Source organism: Euprymna scolopes, chromosome 46, assembly GCF_053919585.1.
Source record: "Euprymna scolopes isolate OS-2025 chromosome 46, ASM5391958v1, whole genome shotgun sequence".
Lineage (NCBI taxonomy): Eukaryota > Metazoa > Mollusca > Cephalopoda > Sepiida > Sepiolidae > Euprymna > Euprymna scolopes.
Genome location: NC_136527.1, coordinates 98,738,348 through 98,759,553, shown reverse-complemented (window position 1 = coordinate 98,759,553; position 21,206 = coordinate 98,738,348). Strand labels below are relative to the sequence as shown.

Below are 21,206 nucleotides of genomic sequence, written 5' to 3'. Positions count from 1 at the left end.
CTGAGATACTAAGAACGAGATATAAAGTAGAGGGGAAAGCAATTAAAGTTTTGAGAGAACAGTAAAAAAACGCAGAGAGAGAGAGAAAGGAAGAGGATAATAAAGGTAGAGAGAGAGAAAGGGAGAGGATAATAAAGGTAGAGAGAGAGAAAGGGAGAGGATAATAAAGATAGAGAGAGAGAAAGGGAGAGGATAATAAAGGTAGTGAGAGAAGAAAAAGGCTATTTGAGTGAAAGAAAAGAAAAAAAGGAAGACGAGATTATAATGTGGAGAGAGAGAGAGAGAGAGAGAGAAGAAAAAAATGATAAAACTATTTGTATTCAAACAATAAAAAAAAAAAAACTAATTAAAATACCAACTCATCTGTTACCAAAGACAAAACAGATACAATAGCAACTAGGGAACCAAATAAACACATTTCATCATTTATTTTTATACTAGCAGGCCGCACGACGTTGCCCGGTCCTAAAATAAGCATAAATATTATTTTTTAATTAATACAGAAACTGACACGTGCATGTGAATATTATGTTTTTTTTTTCTAAACAATTCACGTCTTGCAAGTAAAAAAAAAAAAAAAAAAACTAAAATACTCGAGCTGAGATCGAAACCCAAATCTAAAGAGTGAGTCAAGTATGATAACCATTAGACCAGCTTGACACAATCTTTAAAAAGCGTTTTCAAGCCTACTTATTCTTAACATAAGGAATATGTCACGTAAACGCTTCACGCATGCGCATTCGTGAAACAGTTGATAAACAGATAAAAATCCGATGACCCCCCCTCCCCAAGTATCAATTTTTCAATTCTGACGCCTTAGCAGCCCTTTTTTCCGGATGAAACATTAAAAAGGTTTTCCACAAGTCTGAATACATTATGTATCAAATTTCTAGTTTGTAGATCAAAAATTCGTTGAGTATATAGGTTGAGAAGTGTCCTCACACATACATTCTCACTTTCATATTAATTGTACGTAGCACTTTGTGCATTGCTTAATCTAATTTTAACATGAAAAAAAAAATATATATATATATATATATATATATACACACACACATACATACATACACGACTAATATATGCTTTTAAAATATATATGGCAATCAAGCTACACAGAATTTTCCATGTTTTATCATCTCGAGGATTCATCAGGATATTGTATGGAATTAATGTTCCTTTATGTTTTTATATATCTCCTGTGGTACTGGGTTTGCTAGTCAGCCGATCAGATTCTTAGTTATTCACACACCCATTTATTGTAGCGTGCGTGCACCTGTTTCTTTGTTTTAGAAAGGATTTTTTATTTTATTTCTTTGTCATTGGAGATAAACATTCAAATTAAAATTGGTTATTTACATTTCATGTTATACAAGAGTATGCGCTTATATATTTGCTTATTTATTTGTTTACTAGTGGGGGTGCCCGGCATTGCCCGGGGTGTTTGGAGGAGTGTGTTCAGAAAAAAAAAAAAAAAAAAAAAAGTGGTAGTAGGCAGGCAGGTTCGAACCCGCAACATGAACGCGAAAAAGAAAGTGAAAGAAAATCTAACCGCTACGCCACGACGCGATTGGAAATGTAAAGCGTTTAAACTTAACGTAGTCAATCAAAAAGATGACTTGCAAAAGTGGCGTTGTTTTTAAACCTCACACGAAGGTCGTTTTTAATGGGGGGGGTGAAAGTAGTTCCCCCCAAAAAGGGGACACAGTAGCAGCGTCCAAATGAATAGTAATGGTCTCAGTATGAAGGGTTTCCCCTAGATTGACCAAGAAACCATTACAAAACAGATATTGTCCAATTTCTACTGTACACTCTTTAACCCTTATCCTTGAGTGGCCTCTTGGCCTTGATAATGTGTTGATACCTATGAAAAAAAAAAGAAAAAGTCCAATGTGAACAAGTTCTAATTGAATAATTGTAATCCAAGTTACAAAATTCCCACTGTTTACTATGCTAAAATCACAATGACTAATGTATACCTATTAACCCTTATCCTCGAGTGGCCTCTGGGCCTTGATAAGTGGTGACACCCATGTAAAAAAAAAAAAAACAGATATCATCCGGCCAGAGAGCCAGGCGGTGGGAAATTTTGTTCGACTAGTTTCACTTTATACGAAAAAGATAAACAAACACTCAAAACGACAGCACGGTGAGATTTTTTATAATTCGATCAGAAAAAAAAAAAAAAAGGTAAAAAACCAGAAATGGGAAATATTATAATCTAAGAAGTATGAGAAAACTTCTCCCGGAATCTAACCGATGCGAGGATCCCGACGCAAAAAGCCTTTCGCAGACATACAAACGTGCGCGGATTTTGCCTTTTATATATTAGGCTAGCTTAGGTGCCTGGCGTTGTCCAGGGGTTTGAAGGTGTGTGTTGAACAAAAAACAAAACAAAACGTGACATCTTTGCTGTTGCATCCATCACCAAACCGGAAGTGATGTAGGTTTAAATTAAGGCTACACAATCTACGGTTGAGAGTGAAGGTATTAATGTTTTGGGCCAATTTTTCAATGTTTGTCGCAACAATGCTGATTACCTATGTTCTTATAAACGTGTTTTTATCCGCATCCTTAAAATTCCAACCGTTTTCAAAGCAAGCCTTGTGAATAGCTTCTATTCAAAACGGCCGCGCGTGTTGTTTTATGTCCAGCAAAGGTATGTTTTTTTTTTTGTTTCACGAGGGTTCTCGGGGGGGGGGTACTATTTTCTAGAACTTTTTATATACTCCCTAGATTATAATATCTACGATTTGCAAACGGACGTCATATCTACATTTATTTTGATTGACTTTTATAAAATTCAATCTATTCCACCCCCTCGCGTGTTTGTGTTTTTCGTATAAAAGCGAAACTGAATCAAAACAGAAGCGATTCGCTGGCCTTCGTGGCCTGCACGTTTTGAAGGCAATCAGCTTTGATCACTGCGGGGAATAACCTTCATATCAGACAATTGCTATTCATTAGGACACTACCAGAACCCCCTCCCTCCCTCTTGGGGGAGCTAGTGTGGGAAACAAATATGGCCGAAAGCTGAACGCTAAACTGGCTTACAGCCAAACTTAAGTGCGCGATTTCTTCGCCTGCATGAACACTTTCACTTTATTCATGGCAACATTCTGATCGCTAAATTATGGCTCAGCGGTAAAATGTCACGTTTCTTTTGCTTTCTTTTCCACCTTTGTGTCACACACCTCCAAACACCCGGGCAATGTCGGGCACCCCTGCTAGTCTATTTTATAAAGGGCAACATATGTGTGTGCGTGTTTGTATGGCTGCCAAAAACTTTTGACACGCACACACGTCGGATCCTAACGAGATCGATATCGTTTCAAAGCTCGACCCTTCGGATGACAAATATCGATAACTTAACCAAAAACATTATTTCCTTCACCCTCAACTGGGCAGTTTTCTACAAGGAGGGGGTCACTTTTTTTTTTTTTTTTTCGTAAGCATTGTGGTTGACTACCCTTAATTTCAAAGCTTGCGACTTCTGGTTTCGCCGTGAACGCATCAGCTAAGACATTACGTTTTTGTTTTTTTTTTCAGTCTTTTCCTCCTTCCAAGTTCGAGTCTGTCTACCTGCTTACGACCAGGGTTTTTTTTTTTGTTTAAAACCCTCTCTCCACCCGGGCTACCTACTGTTGTTTTTATATCCCCCGCCCACGCCGCTACTACCACATTTTTTTTTTTTTTAACACCTCTGTTGTTTTGGGGTTCCATACCACATCACCTCCACACACCAAGTGGCCAAGAACACATTATCTGTAGATTCCAGAGCTTTTTTCTGAGAAGTGCACGCCTGTGGAATTCTCTTTCGTTTGCCTGTTTCCCACCTGACTACAACTTGAACGTCTTCAAGTCCAACATAAACAAATTCATGATTAATCACCCCCTTAAGACGCTTTATCAAATCTCCATATACCAACTATTACTACGATATTATCCCATCGATTATTGTACACAAAATAACCCTTATCCCCGAGTGGCTTACGGGCCTTGATAAGTGGTGATCCCCATGTAAAAAAAAAAAAAAAAAGTAGTTTTTAACTCCTAGGCCTAACCGTTTACAGGGAATATGAACTGGAATAGATACATTGAGAGCATTGCCAAGGCTGCTGCAAAGAAGGTGGGCTCTCTCTATCATGCTAGAAAACTACTTACGCCTGAAAGTATCCTGTACCTCTATAAGGCCACCATTTGCCCATGAATGGAGTATTGCTATCACATTTGGGCTGGTGCATCTGCTGGTTTTCTCTCACTCCTGGACAGGGTTCAAAAGAGAGTCGCCAACCTGATAGGTCCTGAACTGTCATCTAGGCTTCAGCCTCTGACCCATCGACGAAATGTTTCATCCCTCTGCCTGTTCTACAAGTACTTTAATGGTGAATGCTCTGACGAACTGCAAGCACTTGTACCTCCTCGACGTGACTACCCCCGACAAACGCAACAAGCAACTAAGTCCCACCCCTCTACAGTAGAGATCCCTAGGTGTAAGAAAGCCTTTTACTCCAATAGTTTCTTCCCCAGAACTGCAAGACTTTGGAATTCCCTTCCGGGATTCTGCTTTCCCAACTGTACTGCTATGCAGAAGTTCAAGTGTAATGTGAACAAACATCTTGCTACTCATCTCCATTCATAATGCCCCTACAACTTATGTCCCCGATAGTAGCCCCCTACTTCAAAGTGGCACTGTGCTTTGTTTGGGGTGAAAATTGATTAAAAAAAAAAAAAAAAAACATACCTGGGCAACGCTGAACGTGTGTGTCTATACACGAATAGGCTCCTATATGGTTAACTATGATAGAAAACTGGATCAAAAATAGGTACGTTTCTTAGCCTTTTGGGTCAAGATCAAAGTGTAGGCGGATGGGATGGTCGATGGAGGTTGTCCGTTCTCATTGGAGTTGGGCGCCGGGACGGGAGATTCTGAACAACTCGGAATTTTCCCTCACCCGGCGACTGGTCTGAAACGCGCTGCCCCTTCTCGACGAACTCTGCCGGTATAAAGAACATACGAGGGGCTTCTGTCCGCGCTGTGACGAACGCGAGCCCGAAACAATCGGGCACGCGTTTTTTAGTTGCAGCCGGATCCAGCCCTTATTGGAGTACGTCGGGGGGGGGGGGGTATAACGGCTCGCATCGATGCCGAATGCCGAAGCAATAAAATATATAAACAAGATCAAAGTGTAGTATCTGTTCCGGCAGATACTGCAAGCAAAGACCATATGTGGGGGTGACCCCACATATAAGACCTTGGCCAATGTAGGGGCAACCCTTCATACCAATTGTCACTATTCAGCTCCCCTACTCCCCGGGGAGTCGGTCTCCATTTCTCCTTCACTCCTCACTTTAAAAATCGGCCTTGTGCCTAATTTGCTCAGTGGGGGAGCAAATAAATACCTCAAAGTGTAGTATCTGTTCTTCAAATGCTGCACTTCAATTTCTTGTTCTCTGTCAGTGGAGGAGAAATCCTTCATGACTGAGACAATTTTTATTTTTGTTCCTTTTCTCCACATTAAAAAACGACTCTGGTGTCTAACTCTGTCCTGTGGGGAGACATTGTAAATAGGAACAGTGGTGGTTCATTAAAATTGTGGGGTCTGTGTTCGCGCCTGGCCCCTAAATTATGGAAATAAAAAAAAAATTTTTTAAATCTTTTACAAGGGTTTTTGATATAGATGTACATAATAATACTTTGATAAGTATGTTTTAACTTAAATAGGGATGGTATAATAAAATTGTAGGGGTCTGCATTCGCGCCAGGTCTCCATAGAATGGAAATAGGCACAAACTTTAATAAAGACTTTTCATATCTATCTGCGTAAGTATACTTTGATAATTATGCTTCAGTTTGAAGAAATATGGTATAATAAAATTATGGGATCTGCGTTCGCGCCTGACCTCCATAGAATGAAAATATGTCAAAGTTTAACAAGTTTTTTTTTATATAAATCCACAGAAGAACCTTGCGATAAGCGTGTTTCAGTTTGAACAGGTGTGGTATAATAAAATTATGGTATAATAAAATTACGGTATAATAAAATTATGGGGTCCATCTGGCTTTCATAAAATGGTTTTTATTATTTTTTTTTTTACTAAAATATAGTTTAAGAAAAATAAGTTGTTTGCGAGTAATGTCGAAACCAATTTAGGTGACCAAAATAGGATTTGATCAATATTTAAATAATTTCTGATAAAAATAGAAGGGTTAAACGATTTCATATTATTTCCTGTCACCGTTCTTGTCTCCCCTTAAGAATAAATGCCCCCCCCACTCGCCAAACTTTCACACGAAAAACACCCGTCTAGCCAAAACCATTATCAATAATTTCCCACACTCTTTATCCGTGCCTAAACCTAAACGTAGATTCCATGAACAAAGATTCTTTCATAGAACTGCACGCCTGTGAAACTTTCTTCCAATTGCCTGCTTTCCAGCTGACTACAATCTGATTGTCTTCAAGTCCAATGTAAACAAGTTCTTGAACCGTCCTCCTAAATAATCCAATTTACAAAATTCCCACTGCTTATGTTTACTACGCTATAATCGCAATGACTAATATATACCCATTAACCCTTATCCTCGAATGGCCCCCAGGCCTTGATAAGTGGTGATTCCTGTGTAAAAAAAAAACAAAAAAAAAAAAACCGAAGTGAAAGTCTTTGTAGGACACAAACTGGATTCGAATTTGACACCATCACCACCCAGGAGAGTTTGTTTGCTGGGGTGGGGCGTTGAGTAGACTTGTTGTCACTCGCGCTCTGGCGAACACCATGAAACCGTCTTCTGCTCGCGTAAAAATAGCACCCACTAACAAAATATACAGAGATATGTAGATATCTATTTAAGGTCCGGTGGGAGGGGGGGGTGATGACTGGAGTGGGGGCGGGGTTGGGGTGCTACACACAGCCCTCTCCCTCCCCCGAAGTGAAAGAGGCGGGGGAGGGTGGGAGGTGGTCGGACACTGGATCAACATGTCACGGCACTTCTTTTATTGGTACAGCGTAAACGCCCACAGGAAATTCCCAGCACAACTGATTTCGTTTTCGGCCCATAAATACCTGACAAAATCAGCGTGGAAAATAGGAAGGAGGCTCCAAACACAATAAAAGGGGCCCGACTGGACCTAATAATACACGTTCTTTGCACAAGCTTTATAAATAAACTAGCAGGTCGCCCGACGTTGCCCGGTACATAAAATACGCATAAATATTATATTTTAATTCATACAGAAACTGAGACATGTGCATGCACTGAACTTGTATCTATAATAATTTGATTCCAATAAGGCAAGATCCCTTGAATTTCAATTTCATCTTAAGACCGTTTAAGCCTTAATTTTTAAACGTCTTTAAGAATGAAAATCATGTCATTAATTTTCTTTCTTTTTTTTTTTTTCTTTTTTTTTTTTTTAAATTCATTTTTCACCCCAAACAAGGCACAGTGCCACTTTGAAGTAGGGGGCTACTATCGGTGGCATTATGAAGAAAGATGAGTGGAAAGATGTTTGTTCACATTACACTTGAACTTCTGCATGTCAGTACAGTTGGGAAAGCAGAATCCCGGAAGGGAGTTCCAAAGACCTACAGTTCTGGGGAAGAAACTATTGGAGTAAAAGGCTTTCTTACACCTAGGGATCTCTACCGTGAAGGGGTGGGATTTAGCTGCTTGTCGGGTTTGTCGGGGGTATACTAAATGGTTAAAATTGAAAACTTGGTACATGGGAGGTCGTTGGATGTTTACCCATTAGCGTGGTCGTGAAACATAACAGCTTCTAAATTGACACAGTCTTTAAAGTGTGTTTAGTTATTAAAGACTGTCAAGCTAGTCTAATGGTTATCGTACTGAACTCACTTTTTTTGATTTTGATTTCGATCCCAATTCGAGTATTTTTTTTTTGTTACTTACAAGAAGTGAACTGTTTAGAAAAAAAAAAACAAAAAAAAACAACTATACTCGCATGAGGTGTATCAGAATTTTTGACACCCCTAACACGAAACTGCAAATAAAATATAAAAAAACTCGTAATTTCTCCTTTAAAAGTGGGTTGTTTATTTTCTTTATGGACTATACTTCAAAAATAAACTATTAAAGTTGTATAAAAAGTAATAGAAATATTATTTTTTATTTTTTTAAAAAACAGTAATGAATTTTACGAACTCAATATTTTTCAATTTTTAAACTTTAACAATCTATCAAAATTTTTCTATCGATTTTATTTTTACGATATTTTCAGGGTCAATGTGAAATTTTATGCTCTTTCCAATAAACCGAATATAATATTTTAGACTAACGTTTTTTTTTTAAATTCACGCCCCCCCCCATTTTAAAGTGTCTTGTAAAAAGTAAATAATTTACTTACCAAAGTTTTATATATCACAAATTGAAGAGAAAAGGTCAATAAATAATATATTCAAATTTAAAACAAAAAAAGTAGTGTTTTTAGAAATTTACCTGTAAAGTCCGAAGTTTAAAACCTTTTTTTAAAACAAAAAAAAAAAACGTGTTTTTTTTTTGTTTTTTTTTTATAATGAAACTTTTGGTTCTTGCGCCTTTAATTGAAAAAAAAAATTAGGCCTTGACTTACATTTTTCAAGGAGTTATAAGCTTAGAAAGACGGGGTAGAATTATTAAATATTTTTCACGAAATTTCTGACACACCTAGTGCAAAGCTATATAAATAAATCAGTAGATGTATGTATGTATGTATGTATGTATGTATGTATGTATGTGTGTGTGATAAATATTTAACCGATAAACTCTTAAACAACTGGTCACATAACATTGAAATTCACAGGAAACAGTGATCATACACCAAGGATGGTTTATAACGCATAAAATCTTTGTTTGGATAGATGAATAACATGGATAGAAATATGTCGGCAAGTTGAGAAATAAAACTGTTCATTTCAACTTGCCGACATATTTCTATTACTTTTGCGCATGTGCAGATTCATTCATAGTCTGAAGTGATTTAATTTCAAATATTTCTTATCTGTCGATAGCTCAAACGGTAGGAAAGGCAGCTGAAGTGTTAAATGTTTGGGTTTTGATTCTATTAAATCGACAAGAAATTCCTTGCAGAATTCTTAATAAGTTTTCGTTATAATACCTTTGCTTTATATATATCATTTTTGAGTCTATTTGTTTTTCGCTCTGTCTAATCGTTTGAATTACAGTCGTTTTAAAATAATGATGTCAGTGCACTTCTTTTTTTTCATTGTATTTTCAAGTTTAATTAAAGTTTTGATATCTTTATTAAATTGTTAGCTTAGAGTACAGAGTAAGTACAAAACACCCTTCCCTTCCCATATTAAGAATGGCTTTCTAAATAAAAAATTTTTTTCAGCACGAATCAATAAGTGCACTAATACCGAAGCAACTGCCTTTTTTAGAATATCGGATACATCATGGAAAAAAAAATGAGTAAATTCTCGCAATTTTTCTTATTTCAATTCAAGCTAGGCCAAAAAGCTGCTGAAACAGCTTGCGATATCAACAAAGCGTTTGGCCCAAGAAACACTACTGAACGCACAGCAGAAAAGTGGTTTAAGAAATTTTGTGGTGGCGATGAGAGTCTTTTAGATTATTAATGTAGTGGTCGGCCATCGGATGTTGACAACGATCAATTAGGAGCCTTAGTCGAAGCACATCATCAACACTGATCCGCATCTGGCATCAATTGAAATGAATGGCCCTCGTCTTCAGGAGGCCTCAAGTTTTGACAAGCTTCTGGGCTTGACCGTTACTCCTGATCTTAAATGGAACACGTACATCAAATCTGTTGCCAAGGCCGCTGGAAAAATAGTGGGCTCTTTCTATCGATCCAGTAGATATCTCACTGCTGATGCAATTCTCTATCTATATAAGAGCCGGGTACGTCCAAGGATGGAATACTGTTGCCACATCTGGGCAGGAGCTGCTAGAAAGGACTTGTTCTGCCTTGATAGAGTTCAAAATAGACTTCGTAGCCTCGTAGGAGATGTCCTTTTCTCCTCCCTGCAACCTCTATCTCACAGAAGAGATGTTGCGAGTTTGTCTCTGATGTATCGTTATTTTCATGGAAAGTGTTCGACTGAGCTTCAGTCTATGGTCCCCCCTCCTCACCAAACTTTCACAAGAAACACTCGTCTAGCTGAAAACACTATCAATAATTTCCCCCACCTCTTTATCTGTGCCTAAACCTAAACGTAAATTCCATGAGCAAAGCTTTTTTCTTAGAACTGCACGCCTGTGGAATTGTCTTCTGTTTTCCTGCTTTCCGGCTGACTACAATATGGTTGTTTCACTTTTGCACCGATTTTCCACTGGCTAAAATCCAAATATAAAGTTTCTCATGGGCTCGAATGCCCTATATATGAAGTTTCATGTCTGCAGACCAAAACCTGACAGAAGAAGTCGGCAAAATGTTTTAAACAAAAATATATACGCATACATAAATATATACAGAAAGAGTTTTGTATTTACCAGGGCTCTACATGGCGAGTGAAACAGTCGCATTTGCAATTGATTTTTCAAAATGGCGACTAGAAATAATGAAACGCTCATCTTTTGGCGATTGTTTTTTTTGTTTTGTTTTTTTCACTGACAATCTTCCACAGCTGATTATTGAGTGCAAATTTTTTTGTCAACTTTTTTTTTTTTTTTTAACAAAACAAGCAAAGTCAAACTATTTAAACAATTAAAAGGATTAATAGAACAATATACTTTTTTTTTTTTAATGAAGGTTATTCAAAAAACATCTGAAGAAATAGAAATGTTTATACCTCCAAATCTAAACATGAAATTCAATGCATATTTAGAATTACGCTTAAAAAATAAATACATAAGCATTTTATGATGTATGTACTCGTCACGGAATGAAGATATCATATTCCAAAAATCATGTGGATTTGGCTAGTAACTTTTCTATTTGACTAATAAACAAGAATATTTAGTTGTCAACGGTCAACTTAAGAAATTTATCCATAGAGCCCTGTTTACTATAACCTTTATATATATATATATCATCATCATCGGCGGTCACTCGTGTCCGAGTAAGACTGTCCTCCGTTGTGGCTTCTGTGGGTCCTCAGGTGAGCACAGAGCCCAATCCTAGACCCAATTTGTCTTGTGCAATTTGGGCAGATTAAGGTAGTGGTGGTGGGGTGGGGTTGGGTGTGTCTGGTTAATAATCTGTCCTTACTGTGCTTGCGTTTATCCTCAGCAGCTTGATTTAGGTCACTACTATAAAGCGCAGCACCTTTGTGGACAGCGCTCCTCCATGCCAACCTGCTCCCCGCCACGTCCTCCCATGTCTCAAGGTCCATGTGAAACCGCTTTAAATTTACTTTGATGTTGTCCTTATACCTCATCTTTTGGCCACCCTGGGCACGCTTTCCCTCAACAAGCTGAGAGTAGAATATCTGTTTTGGGAGGCGGAGATCCGGCATTCGGACAACATGACCAGTCCATCTGAGCTGGCGTTGAGCAACAGTAGCGGTGATATATATATATATATATATATATACACACATACATAAATATATAGAGAAAGAGGTTTGTGCTTACTAAAAACTTTACGCAAATATTATGCAAGTATAAATCATGTAGAATATTTGCATGAATATAATTACACGTAATAGTTAACTAAAGATGATCATCCCATAAAACCAAAAAATAAGAAAAAAACTAATAGGGAGTTAATTAAAAATGGATATTTAAAAGAATATGCAAATTAGCTAGATCTTTTGCAGATGAATGCAATTCCACGACCCATATATAACAAAGTAGTATTTTCTTTTTTAAATAAATAAAAAAAGTGTTTCTAATATGAATATCAATACACACCAAAAAAAAATTTATTGGAGTATAAAGTAGTTTCCGTCTTTTTCCAGTCAGACAACATCTCTATTTATACATAAAAGGCACTTTGTGTGTGTGTTTCAGTTCATTCCTTACGGACTCCAAAACAACCAGATCGGTACTATAAATACAGGTGCCAGACATAATTCCAATAGAGTCATGCTGTCAATATCGAATACATACTCCTCAGATATTAACAGTAAATTTCATTCGTCCTTGCAATTTCCTACATTGATTCCGACTTGAGTGACTCTCCCAAATAAGTCATACTAAGGAGGTAGGATTATACTTCATTCAGTAAAACAAAAATCTACTTGGTTAAACTTGTTGAATAATTAACATTGTTAAAAGTTAATTAGCGATTATCGATCTATCTGTCTATCTATTTATTTATCTATCTATTCAATGATATTCTTAAAATTGTTTATATTGGGAGTTATTTATTGTTTATAGAATAATGTGTAGCAATGGGTTTTAGCTGAGGATCTTTACATAAATTAGCTAGGTTAAATATAAACAAAATAATCTTGGGCAGGCTTACATGACAAGGAGGTCACGTTAAGGGGGACGGCTTTTTTAATCGGTTATGTTGGAGTCTAGTCACGCAGGAAGCGGGCTGTAGGAACCATTTGAGACAACTGAAATAAATTTATATTATAAAAATATAAAGTGTTGTTCTGTGGTTTCACAAAAGAGGAAAGAACAGAGGTTTCAGTTGGTTATGGTTGGTCGTTTCAGGGTTCGTCACGGAGCTCAGCAGTGAAGATATAAGAACTCTTGGAGAAAGAAAAAGTATGAAGCATATATTATTATTCTTATAAAAACAAATGATACATTTATATAAATATGAATTGTAATATTTAACCGTGTGATAACTGATATATAATATCTCCCCACCTCACTATGTAATATGACTGTTTCGGGTGCCGACCCACTTCCCTATACGACAAATTAATCGATTTTTGTTAACCTTTTTCTTTCATTGTTTAAAAACGTTTAATTTTTAAATTAAAGACTAAACTACACTCACGCATATGGGGGGAGGGATTTTGCAACTTTACTTTGTTCACGTTTCAGATACTACTTTTTTTCTACCATTTTCAATTATTATATCTCGGGCAATGCCGGGAGGTACGCTTGTAAGTAAATAAATATTCAGATTGAAATTTTTGTGTAGTATTTGTCAAGTATTTAGAGAGAGACAGACAGGGAGAGAGAACGGGGGAGACGTGTCAGACATGAAAATCTTACACTGGTCTCACACTTTTGAACTAAGAAAGAAAAGAAAAACCTGCTAGCTGGCACGTCGTGTTTATGTAAATGGCCTAAGTATCTCATGTCAGTAAAATTTGCATGTTTATATAAACGACCATGAGATCTTGGACATCTGATTAAAACAATTTTCATTGATTTATCGACTTTTTTTTCATTTGAATAGAGAGAAAGAAAAGAAAAACCAAAACAGAAACTAAATGACATTTTCATCTATCTAATTATAAAACTCAAATGACCTTGTAACGATGTATGTAACCCACTTTCTGGTTTATGACATCTGGTTGCGCATGCGCGCATAAATATTAACCCATAACAACGTAAACAAATAAACACAAATCGCTTCTTTTGCAGATTTTGACCTGACATATTAACGTTATTATTTCGAAATTATTATTTAACACGGGAAGAGTGGGGTTTAAAATAACTAAAACGTAATACAGAAATGAACGATGTAAAAAAAAAGAAGCAGATATATCAAAATTTGTATTTAACTATAATAAGTATTATGGTATCTGTTCAGTGTACATTTACCTATAAATATGACAAACCACTTATAATTCAATGGCTGTAAGTTTTTTTTGTTTTTTTTTTCAAAAATAAGCAATTATAAACAGAACGACTCATAGAAATCTATCTATATTCTTTTTTCATTTTAATATACTTTCATAGAAATGTTTCTGTTATGTCATAAAAAACTATTTTCTTTACGTCACAAGTGTTACACTCATACATTAACTCCATAGCTAATATAACATACTGACCCAATGGGTCACGGGAGGTCTAGTTCTAGTCTATCTATATATATAAAAGACAAAATGTGTGTTAGTGTGTGTGTGTGTGTGTACATTTTATGTATGTCCGGCAAAGGCTTTGGGGGGGGGGCGCTCGGAGGGGGTCAGTGTCTCTTCGAACTTTTTATATGCTACTTAGATTATAATATCTCTGGTTTACGAAAGGGGGTCACGTGTATCTTTAATTTGGATGACTTTTACACACTATTTTCGCAATATTTTTGACTCGTTGCATGTTTTTTTTTTTTTAGCTTTTTGACGCCCAGAAAGCAATCAGCTTTGATCAATGTGGGGAAAACCCCTTATATCAGACAATTGCTATTCATTTGGACACTCCCCTTTTTATGGGGAGCTGGTTTTCACCAACATCTTAGGAAAACTGGCTTGCAGCCAAAGTTAAGTCGCGTGATGTTTGACCTCATTAAATTCACGCACCTGTCATTTAACTTTTTAATCGTTAAATTAAAACACTTTTCTGTTCCTGCCCTGTCATGGTCGAGCAGTAATTTAGGAGCATTACGTTATTGTTGGTAGTTTTTATGTATTTAGTGGGATTGCTTGCAAAAAACGATTTTAAAATACTTCATAAATTCATATGATTTTTAGAATATGACATTTTTATACAATACGACAGATACGTACAAAGATTCTGAATTTTTTTTTAATGGGTCGAATTATGGACTTGAACCCAGATGTTGCTTATATATATATATATATATATATATATATATATATATATATACTAGCAAAAGTACCCGTCATTGACTGGGTTCAAAAACAGCCTACAGAAAATGGACTCTGATTTATGAAAATATGATAGGTTATGAAAAGGAAGGGTTGTAATGAGATAGCTTCGAATTTGGGGGTATCGAAACCAAAGCAAAATATGAAAGTAAAAATAAAGTAGATAAACCCCATAATTTATCATACCATACCTGTTCACACTGAAACACTTATCACTATATTCTGTGGATCTATATTAAAAAAACCTTGTTAAACCATTCGATGGAGGTCAGGTGCGAACGAACACCCCATAATTTTATTATACCATATTTTTTCAAACTGAAACATAATTATCAAAGTATACTTACGCAGATAGATATGAAAAGTCTTTATTAAAATTTGTGCCTATTTCCATTCTATGGAGGCCAGGCGCAAACGCAGACCCCACAATTTTATTATAACATCCCTATTTAAGTTAAAACATACTTATCAAAGTATTCTCATCTACATCTATATCAAAAACACTTGTAAACGTTTTTTTAATTTTTTATTTCCATACTTTGTGGACCAATTTTTATGAATCATCATTATGCCAGATCAAACATACCGATTCCTGTGTCTCGATACATCTTCTATCATTATATGTGATCAGATTTCTATAATAGTCAACTATATAGAAGCCTATTCGTGACCAGACACACACACAGACGTTCAGCTTTATATCATAGATATATAAAAAGAAAAAGGGCCACGCTTTTTGCATGTCCAGCAAAGGCTTTTTCCGCCAGTTTTTTTTTTTTGGGGGGGGGGGGATTCTATTCTTTAGAACTTTTTATATACTTCCTAGACTATGGGCTGGACTAACGTTTTTGAAATTTCATACAAATGTACTTTAAGTGTCTAGCAGTGTTCTTAGATAGCTTTTTGTATCGGAATGCCCCCGATAAGTATCGAAGATTGACAATCGAAAAAAATCCACTGAAACAAAGAACAGTCTGATTCTGAGCGAAGATAACATTCTGAAACAACCCAACATCACAAGTGCATTTTAGAAGTTTTATCACCGTACAAGCAGAAGGGCACGGCGTATAAAAATCAACAGCATTTTTTTTTATAAGACAGGGGTGGATTCGAAATAAATGTTTCTGTTTTGAGCATAACTAAACCATGATACTTGACATTTGTATTTTAAACTTTATTTCAAGCCATTAGATAAAAATAATTTTCTAAAATCAACAGTAGGTTCTCTACAGTGCAATGTAGATGTATTTTGGACTAAATCACTGCGGGGAGGCATGCGAAGCTTTCTCCTGGTGCATTTTGGGGGGGGGATTCTATTCTTTAGAACTTTTTATATACTTCCTAGATTATAATATCTTCGATTTTTATAAAATTCATGCTATTCCTTCCTCTCTCGTGTTTTTTGTATAAAAGCGAAACTGAATCAAAAACAAGGGCAGGTATTCGTCTAATATATATATGATGATTGCAACGTCTTGTCAGACGAGTGCCACTCCCTCAGGCATTTTTGTGACATCCAGAAAGCAATCAGGTTTGATCAATGTCGGGGAACCCGTCGTATCAGACAATTACTATCCATTTGGACACTCCATTTTTGTGAGGAGCTGGTTTTCCCCAACATCGTGGGGCAATGAAACGATGGAAAGCTGAACTGGCCTCCAGCCAAAGTTCGTTTCTGCAAGTCAACTTTTTGACTGACATCGCTAAATTTGAACGCTTTTCACTTCCTATGGCTTCGTTTTCATTCACTTTCTTTCCCACCTTTCTTTCACACCTACAAACACCCGGGCAACACCGGGTACCCCCCGCTAGTCTCTACTAAAAGGAACTTTGTGTGTGTGTTCGGTCCCTATAGACTCTAAAACGGCGTGATCGATTTTTTTTTTTTAATTTTACATGAACGTACTTGAGGTGTGTGGCGTGACTGCCTCTGGGAGCGGTAGAGCTCCCCATTGGGGGGAGGGGATTAAATTCCTCGAAACACCGAGTAAGACCAGGCAACTATGCTGTTATTAACTGCTTAACATTACTGGTGGGTAACCTGGCTGAAAGGAAGAGTTAAGTTATCAATTATTGTTTGGGAAAGCTAGATCGAAATATAATTTCATTCTTATCGTGGCGAAAACCAACTCAAGGACGTCTGGCTTTTGAGTACAAGGCCAAACCCGGGGGTCAAAGTGTTAGCCTCTCTGATCGTGTGAACGGAGTTGAGCTGTGATCACAGATTCTCGACCCTGAAATTCCATACCTGCCAGGGATTGGCCGAACAGCTTACCTCAATCCAACCATTTCCTCGAAATATAAGCGAATGTTTGCACTAAAAATCTGAGTAGAGTTGGAGCCAAGCCTGAGCGAGTCAAAATCAGACCGAGGGATCAGGTTAGGGTTATCTCGCTGCTGTCTGTCACTACCGAGAGACTAAATCTACTTGGGACTTTAGTGTTTTGTATGGAATCGAACTGAACAATTGCATATATGTGAATACTCTTTGTAAATCTCGCTTGAATTAATTGAGTAGAATGGAGATATCTGAGTTTGTCTTCTTTTGCTTGCATGAGAAGCTAATTATTTTCAGCAGAAGCCGGCATATCAACCTGATAATCGAGGTTTGAAGTGCGGAAAAATCCTGTAGAGAACTCCTGGAGGAAAATCGATCACAACAATTGTGACTTGGATAGAGTCAGAGGCCACAGTGTCTGAGAGTGTTCTTAAATAGGTTTTGTATTGGAATGTCTAATAATTATCAAAAATTGACAAAAAAAAATCTGATTAAAGAAGGAAGTTCAATTTTGACTAAATCAGTCACTGGTTCAGCCTAACATCACAAGTGCACTTGAGAAGTTTTATTACCACACAAGCAGAAAGGCCCAGCCTATAAATTCAGCTGTAGATATTTTATGAAAGTGAGCTCTCTCTATCGTGCTAGAAAGTTACTTACGCCTGAAAGTATCCTGTACCTCTACAAGGCCACCATTCGCCCATGTATGGAGTATTGTTGTCACATTTGGGCTGATGCATCTGCTACTAGTCTCTCGCTCCTGGACACGGTCCAAAAGAGAGTCGCCAACCTAATAGGTCCCGAACTGTCATTTAAACTTCAACCCTTGTCGCACCGACGAAATGTTGCATCCCTCTGCCTGTTCTACAAGTATTTTAATGGTGAATGCTCTGACGAACTACAAGCCCTTGTATCCCCTCGACGTAAATATCCCCGACAAACCCGACAAGCAGCAAAGTCCCACCCCTTCGCAATAGAGATCCCAAGATGTAAGAAAGCCTTTTACTCTAATAGTTTCTTCTTCAGAACTGCAGAACTTTGGAATTCTCTTCTGGTTGCCTGATTCCCCAACTGTACTGACATGCAGAAGTTCAAGTGTAATGTGTAAAGACATCTTGCTGCTAAACTCCCTTCATAGTACCCCTGCAACTTAGATCCCTGATAGTAGCCCCCTACATCAAAGTGGCAATGTGCCTTGTTTGGAGTAAAAAAAAAAAAAATTTTTTGAAAGACAGGGCTGCATTCAAAAGGAATGTTTCTTTTCAGAGCACAACTGAACCATGATACTTGAATTTTGTAGGTAAAAATAATTTTATAGCACAGCTTGATAAGACAAGGGTGCTTTCAAAATGAATGTTTCTGTTTAGAGAACAATTCAACCGTGATACTTGACTGCAGCATTTAAAACTTAAGCCATTATATACAAAATAATTTTGTAAAATCAACAGTTGGTTCTCTACAGTGCAATTTGAACTATAATGTATTTTTTTTTACATAGTCATCACCACTTATCAAGGCCCAGAGGCTACTCGAGGATAAAGGTTAAAGAGTGTACAGGAGTCAATTGGACAATATAGTAATCATTAGTAATGGAAATTCGGTTAATTTGTTAACTTATATGGAACGGCTCATCAAAAACTTGTTTACATTAGACTTGAAGACAACCAACTAAGTCATTGCAGAGTGGAGGAGGGTCGGTGAAGCTTCCTCGCAGGTCACCGCGATGAGGGGGTCCCTTACTCGAACAGGCGATTAATCGATTTGATGAGAATGACAATACAGTATGGGGGAGGGGGTAACATTTGTTGATCCCCATTTAATTCTAGAAAACTCCCTGCTAGTATCGGGCCAAGATCAAAGTGTAGTATTTGTTCTTTGGATGCTGCACTTCAATTTCTTGTTCTCTCGGTGGATGAGAAATCCTTCACGACTGAGACAATTTTTTAGTTTTTGTTCCTTTTCTCCGCATTAAAAAAACGACTCTGGTGTCTTACTCCGCCCTCGTCGGGAGGCATTGTAAATAGGAACTCCCTGCTAGTATCAAATATATATTTAACACAAATACGTTATAAATCAATGGTTAATCGTGAAATAAAAAAATATACTTTTTTTTTTTTTAAATAAGTCATGAAATTTAATAGCATTTAATTTATACATAGCAGCATTTATCCGAAATTTAGTCAAATGTCAGGTACGTGCAAAAATGAATGCCGATGCTCAAAGTGTATAAACATTTTGACCCCTCCCTTTACTTAAAAAATTCACCAAAAATCAGGAAATTAACCAATTTTAATGAAATTTTCGGTATTTATTAAATAATGATCGCGGAATATAATGAACAAATTATTTTTATTTAAATCTTATTGAAAATGTATTATTTTGTTTAAACAAAAAATACCTTTACTAAAGTTATGGTTTTCAGTAGTAAATAAAAAACGCAAGAATTTATTTTTGCTTTTTTTATATAAATAAAGCATCCTAATTTGTAACAATAAAAATAAAATAATTTTTACAGGAACATTACGAAAAAAGTCCGTATTAATACATTCGATACAACTCAAGAAAAATGAATTTATCCAACTACCGATATTACCATTGAATTAAGCATTATTTATTTAATATTTTCACACAAAAATAATTATAATAGCAAAAATATTTTTTTTTTTTTTTTTTTTTTAATTACAGATTTCGCATAATTTTTACATGCAAGATTTTAATAATTCCCTTGCTCGTAAGAACATGAAACTTTCGGCGTAACATAATTTTTATATTTATCTCGAACAATAATTTGAAAAAAAAATTAATTTAAAAACAGGAACATAAAAAATAATTAAATTAAAAAATGATAAAAATTGATACAAACGTTCAGAATAGGAATGTATGGATGCACGTCTGTGAAAAAAGAAATCTGACACCCCTACCTCCTCTTACTATCATATCAGACTTCATTTTGAAACAGCGTTAATACTGTTAAAAACTCGCTCAATATATGTTACCGTGATATAGGTTGACATATATACATATATTCGGCGGCTTTTTAACAGTATTTTGTCTAGTTTTTTTTTATTTATAACACCTTTTCCCAAACTTATCGTGTTAAAGAGAGAGTCAGACGCCATCTTGAATTTTCCAATACATCGGTAAACACTGTATGGTTTTCGAGCTGAATAAACATGTTACATTGAATAAAAACACAAAAATATATCCAGTTTGGTAGAAAAGTAACTTATCTTGCCTTTGATAACATTTATTTGTTATATATTTGTTTTTTGACAACTTTTTCGAATCTATGTGTACAGTAATACAAACCCGACGGTACTTGTACAGTTTAATCAAGACATAAAAAAAATATCCGAAAAAGGATATATTGTATGTATCCGTTATGGAACGAAGCTTCCCAAAAAAAAAATTTCACTTAATTTCATCAAGTAGTCATTTTTTTTTTTTTTTTTACAGCGAAAAAAAATTTATGATACCGAGCAAAAGGTTCGATTTTTAGGAAGAAAAGCTAGTTATTAAAGATGGGGAGGGAGTCTTGGCGCTTTACATGGAGTTATCTCCCCGTGGCGTGTTAAAAAATTCCATAATGGCTGACTTCCACGCGCTCTCATAAAAACGTGTTTTTTCGCTGTAAAAAAAAAAAAAAAAAAAAAAAAAAAAAAAAAAAATACTTAATCAAATTAAATGATTTTTTTTTTTCGGAGATCTTCAGTCCAAAACAGATACGTACAATATAACCTTTTTTCCAATATTTTCATTTTTTTTTTTCTTGATTAAACTGTACAAGTGTCAAAAATTTCACAATTTGATTGAGTTTTTTTTTGTTTTCTTTTTTTTGTTTTCTTTTTTTGTTTTTTTTTTTTTGTTTTTTTTTACAGCGGAAAAACACGTTTCTATGACAGCACGTTCTTGGAATTGTTGACATTTTTGTTGGGATTTTTTTAAACACGCCACGGGGAGATAACTCAGTTTAAAACGCCGACACTCCCTCCCCATCTTTAATTCTAGATTTTCTTCATAAAATTCGAACCTTTTGCTCGGTATCACAACAATTTTTTTTTTTCTTTTTATAGCGAAAAAAAAAAAAAACACTTGATGAAATTAAGTGAATTTTTTTTTTTTCGGAGATCTTCATTCCATAACGAATACGTACAATATAAACTTTTTGGGGGGATATTTTCATTTTTTAATGTCTTGATTAAACTGTAAAAGTACCCCCCCCCCCAAAAAAAAAACAAAGATCCACAATTTACGTTCTGAGATTTTGTGTATA

At 36.0% G+C, this 21,206-nt stretch overlaps 1 protein-coding gene across 17 annotated transcripts in view; it reads right to left on the bottom strand.

Moving 5' to 3' along the window:
* Positions 1 to 21,206, bottom strand: part of LOC145270654 (RIMS-binding protein 2-like) — a 1,565,000-nt gene that overhangs the window by 1,217,505 nt on the left and 326,289 nt on the right. The window lies entirely within an intron of this gene.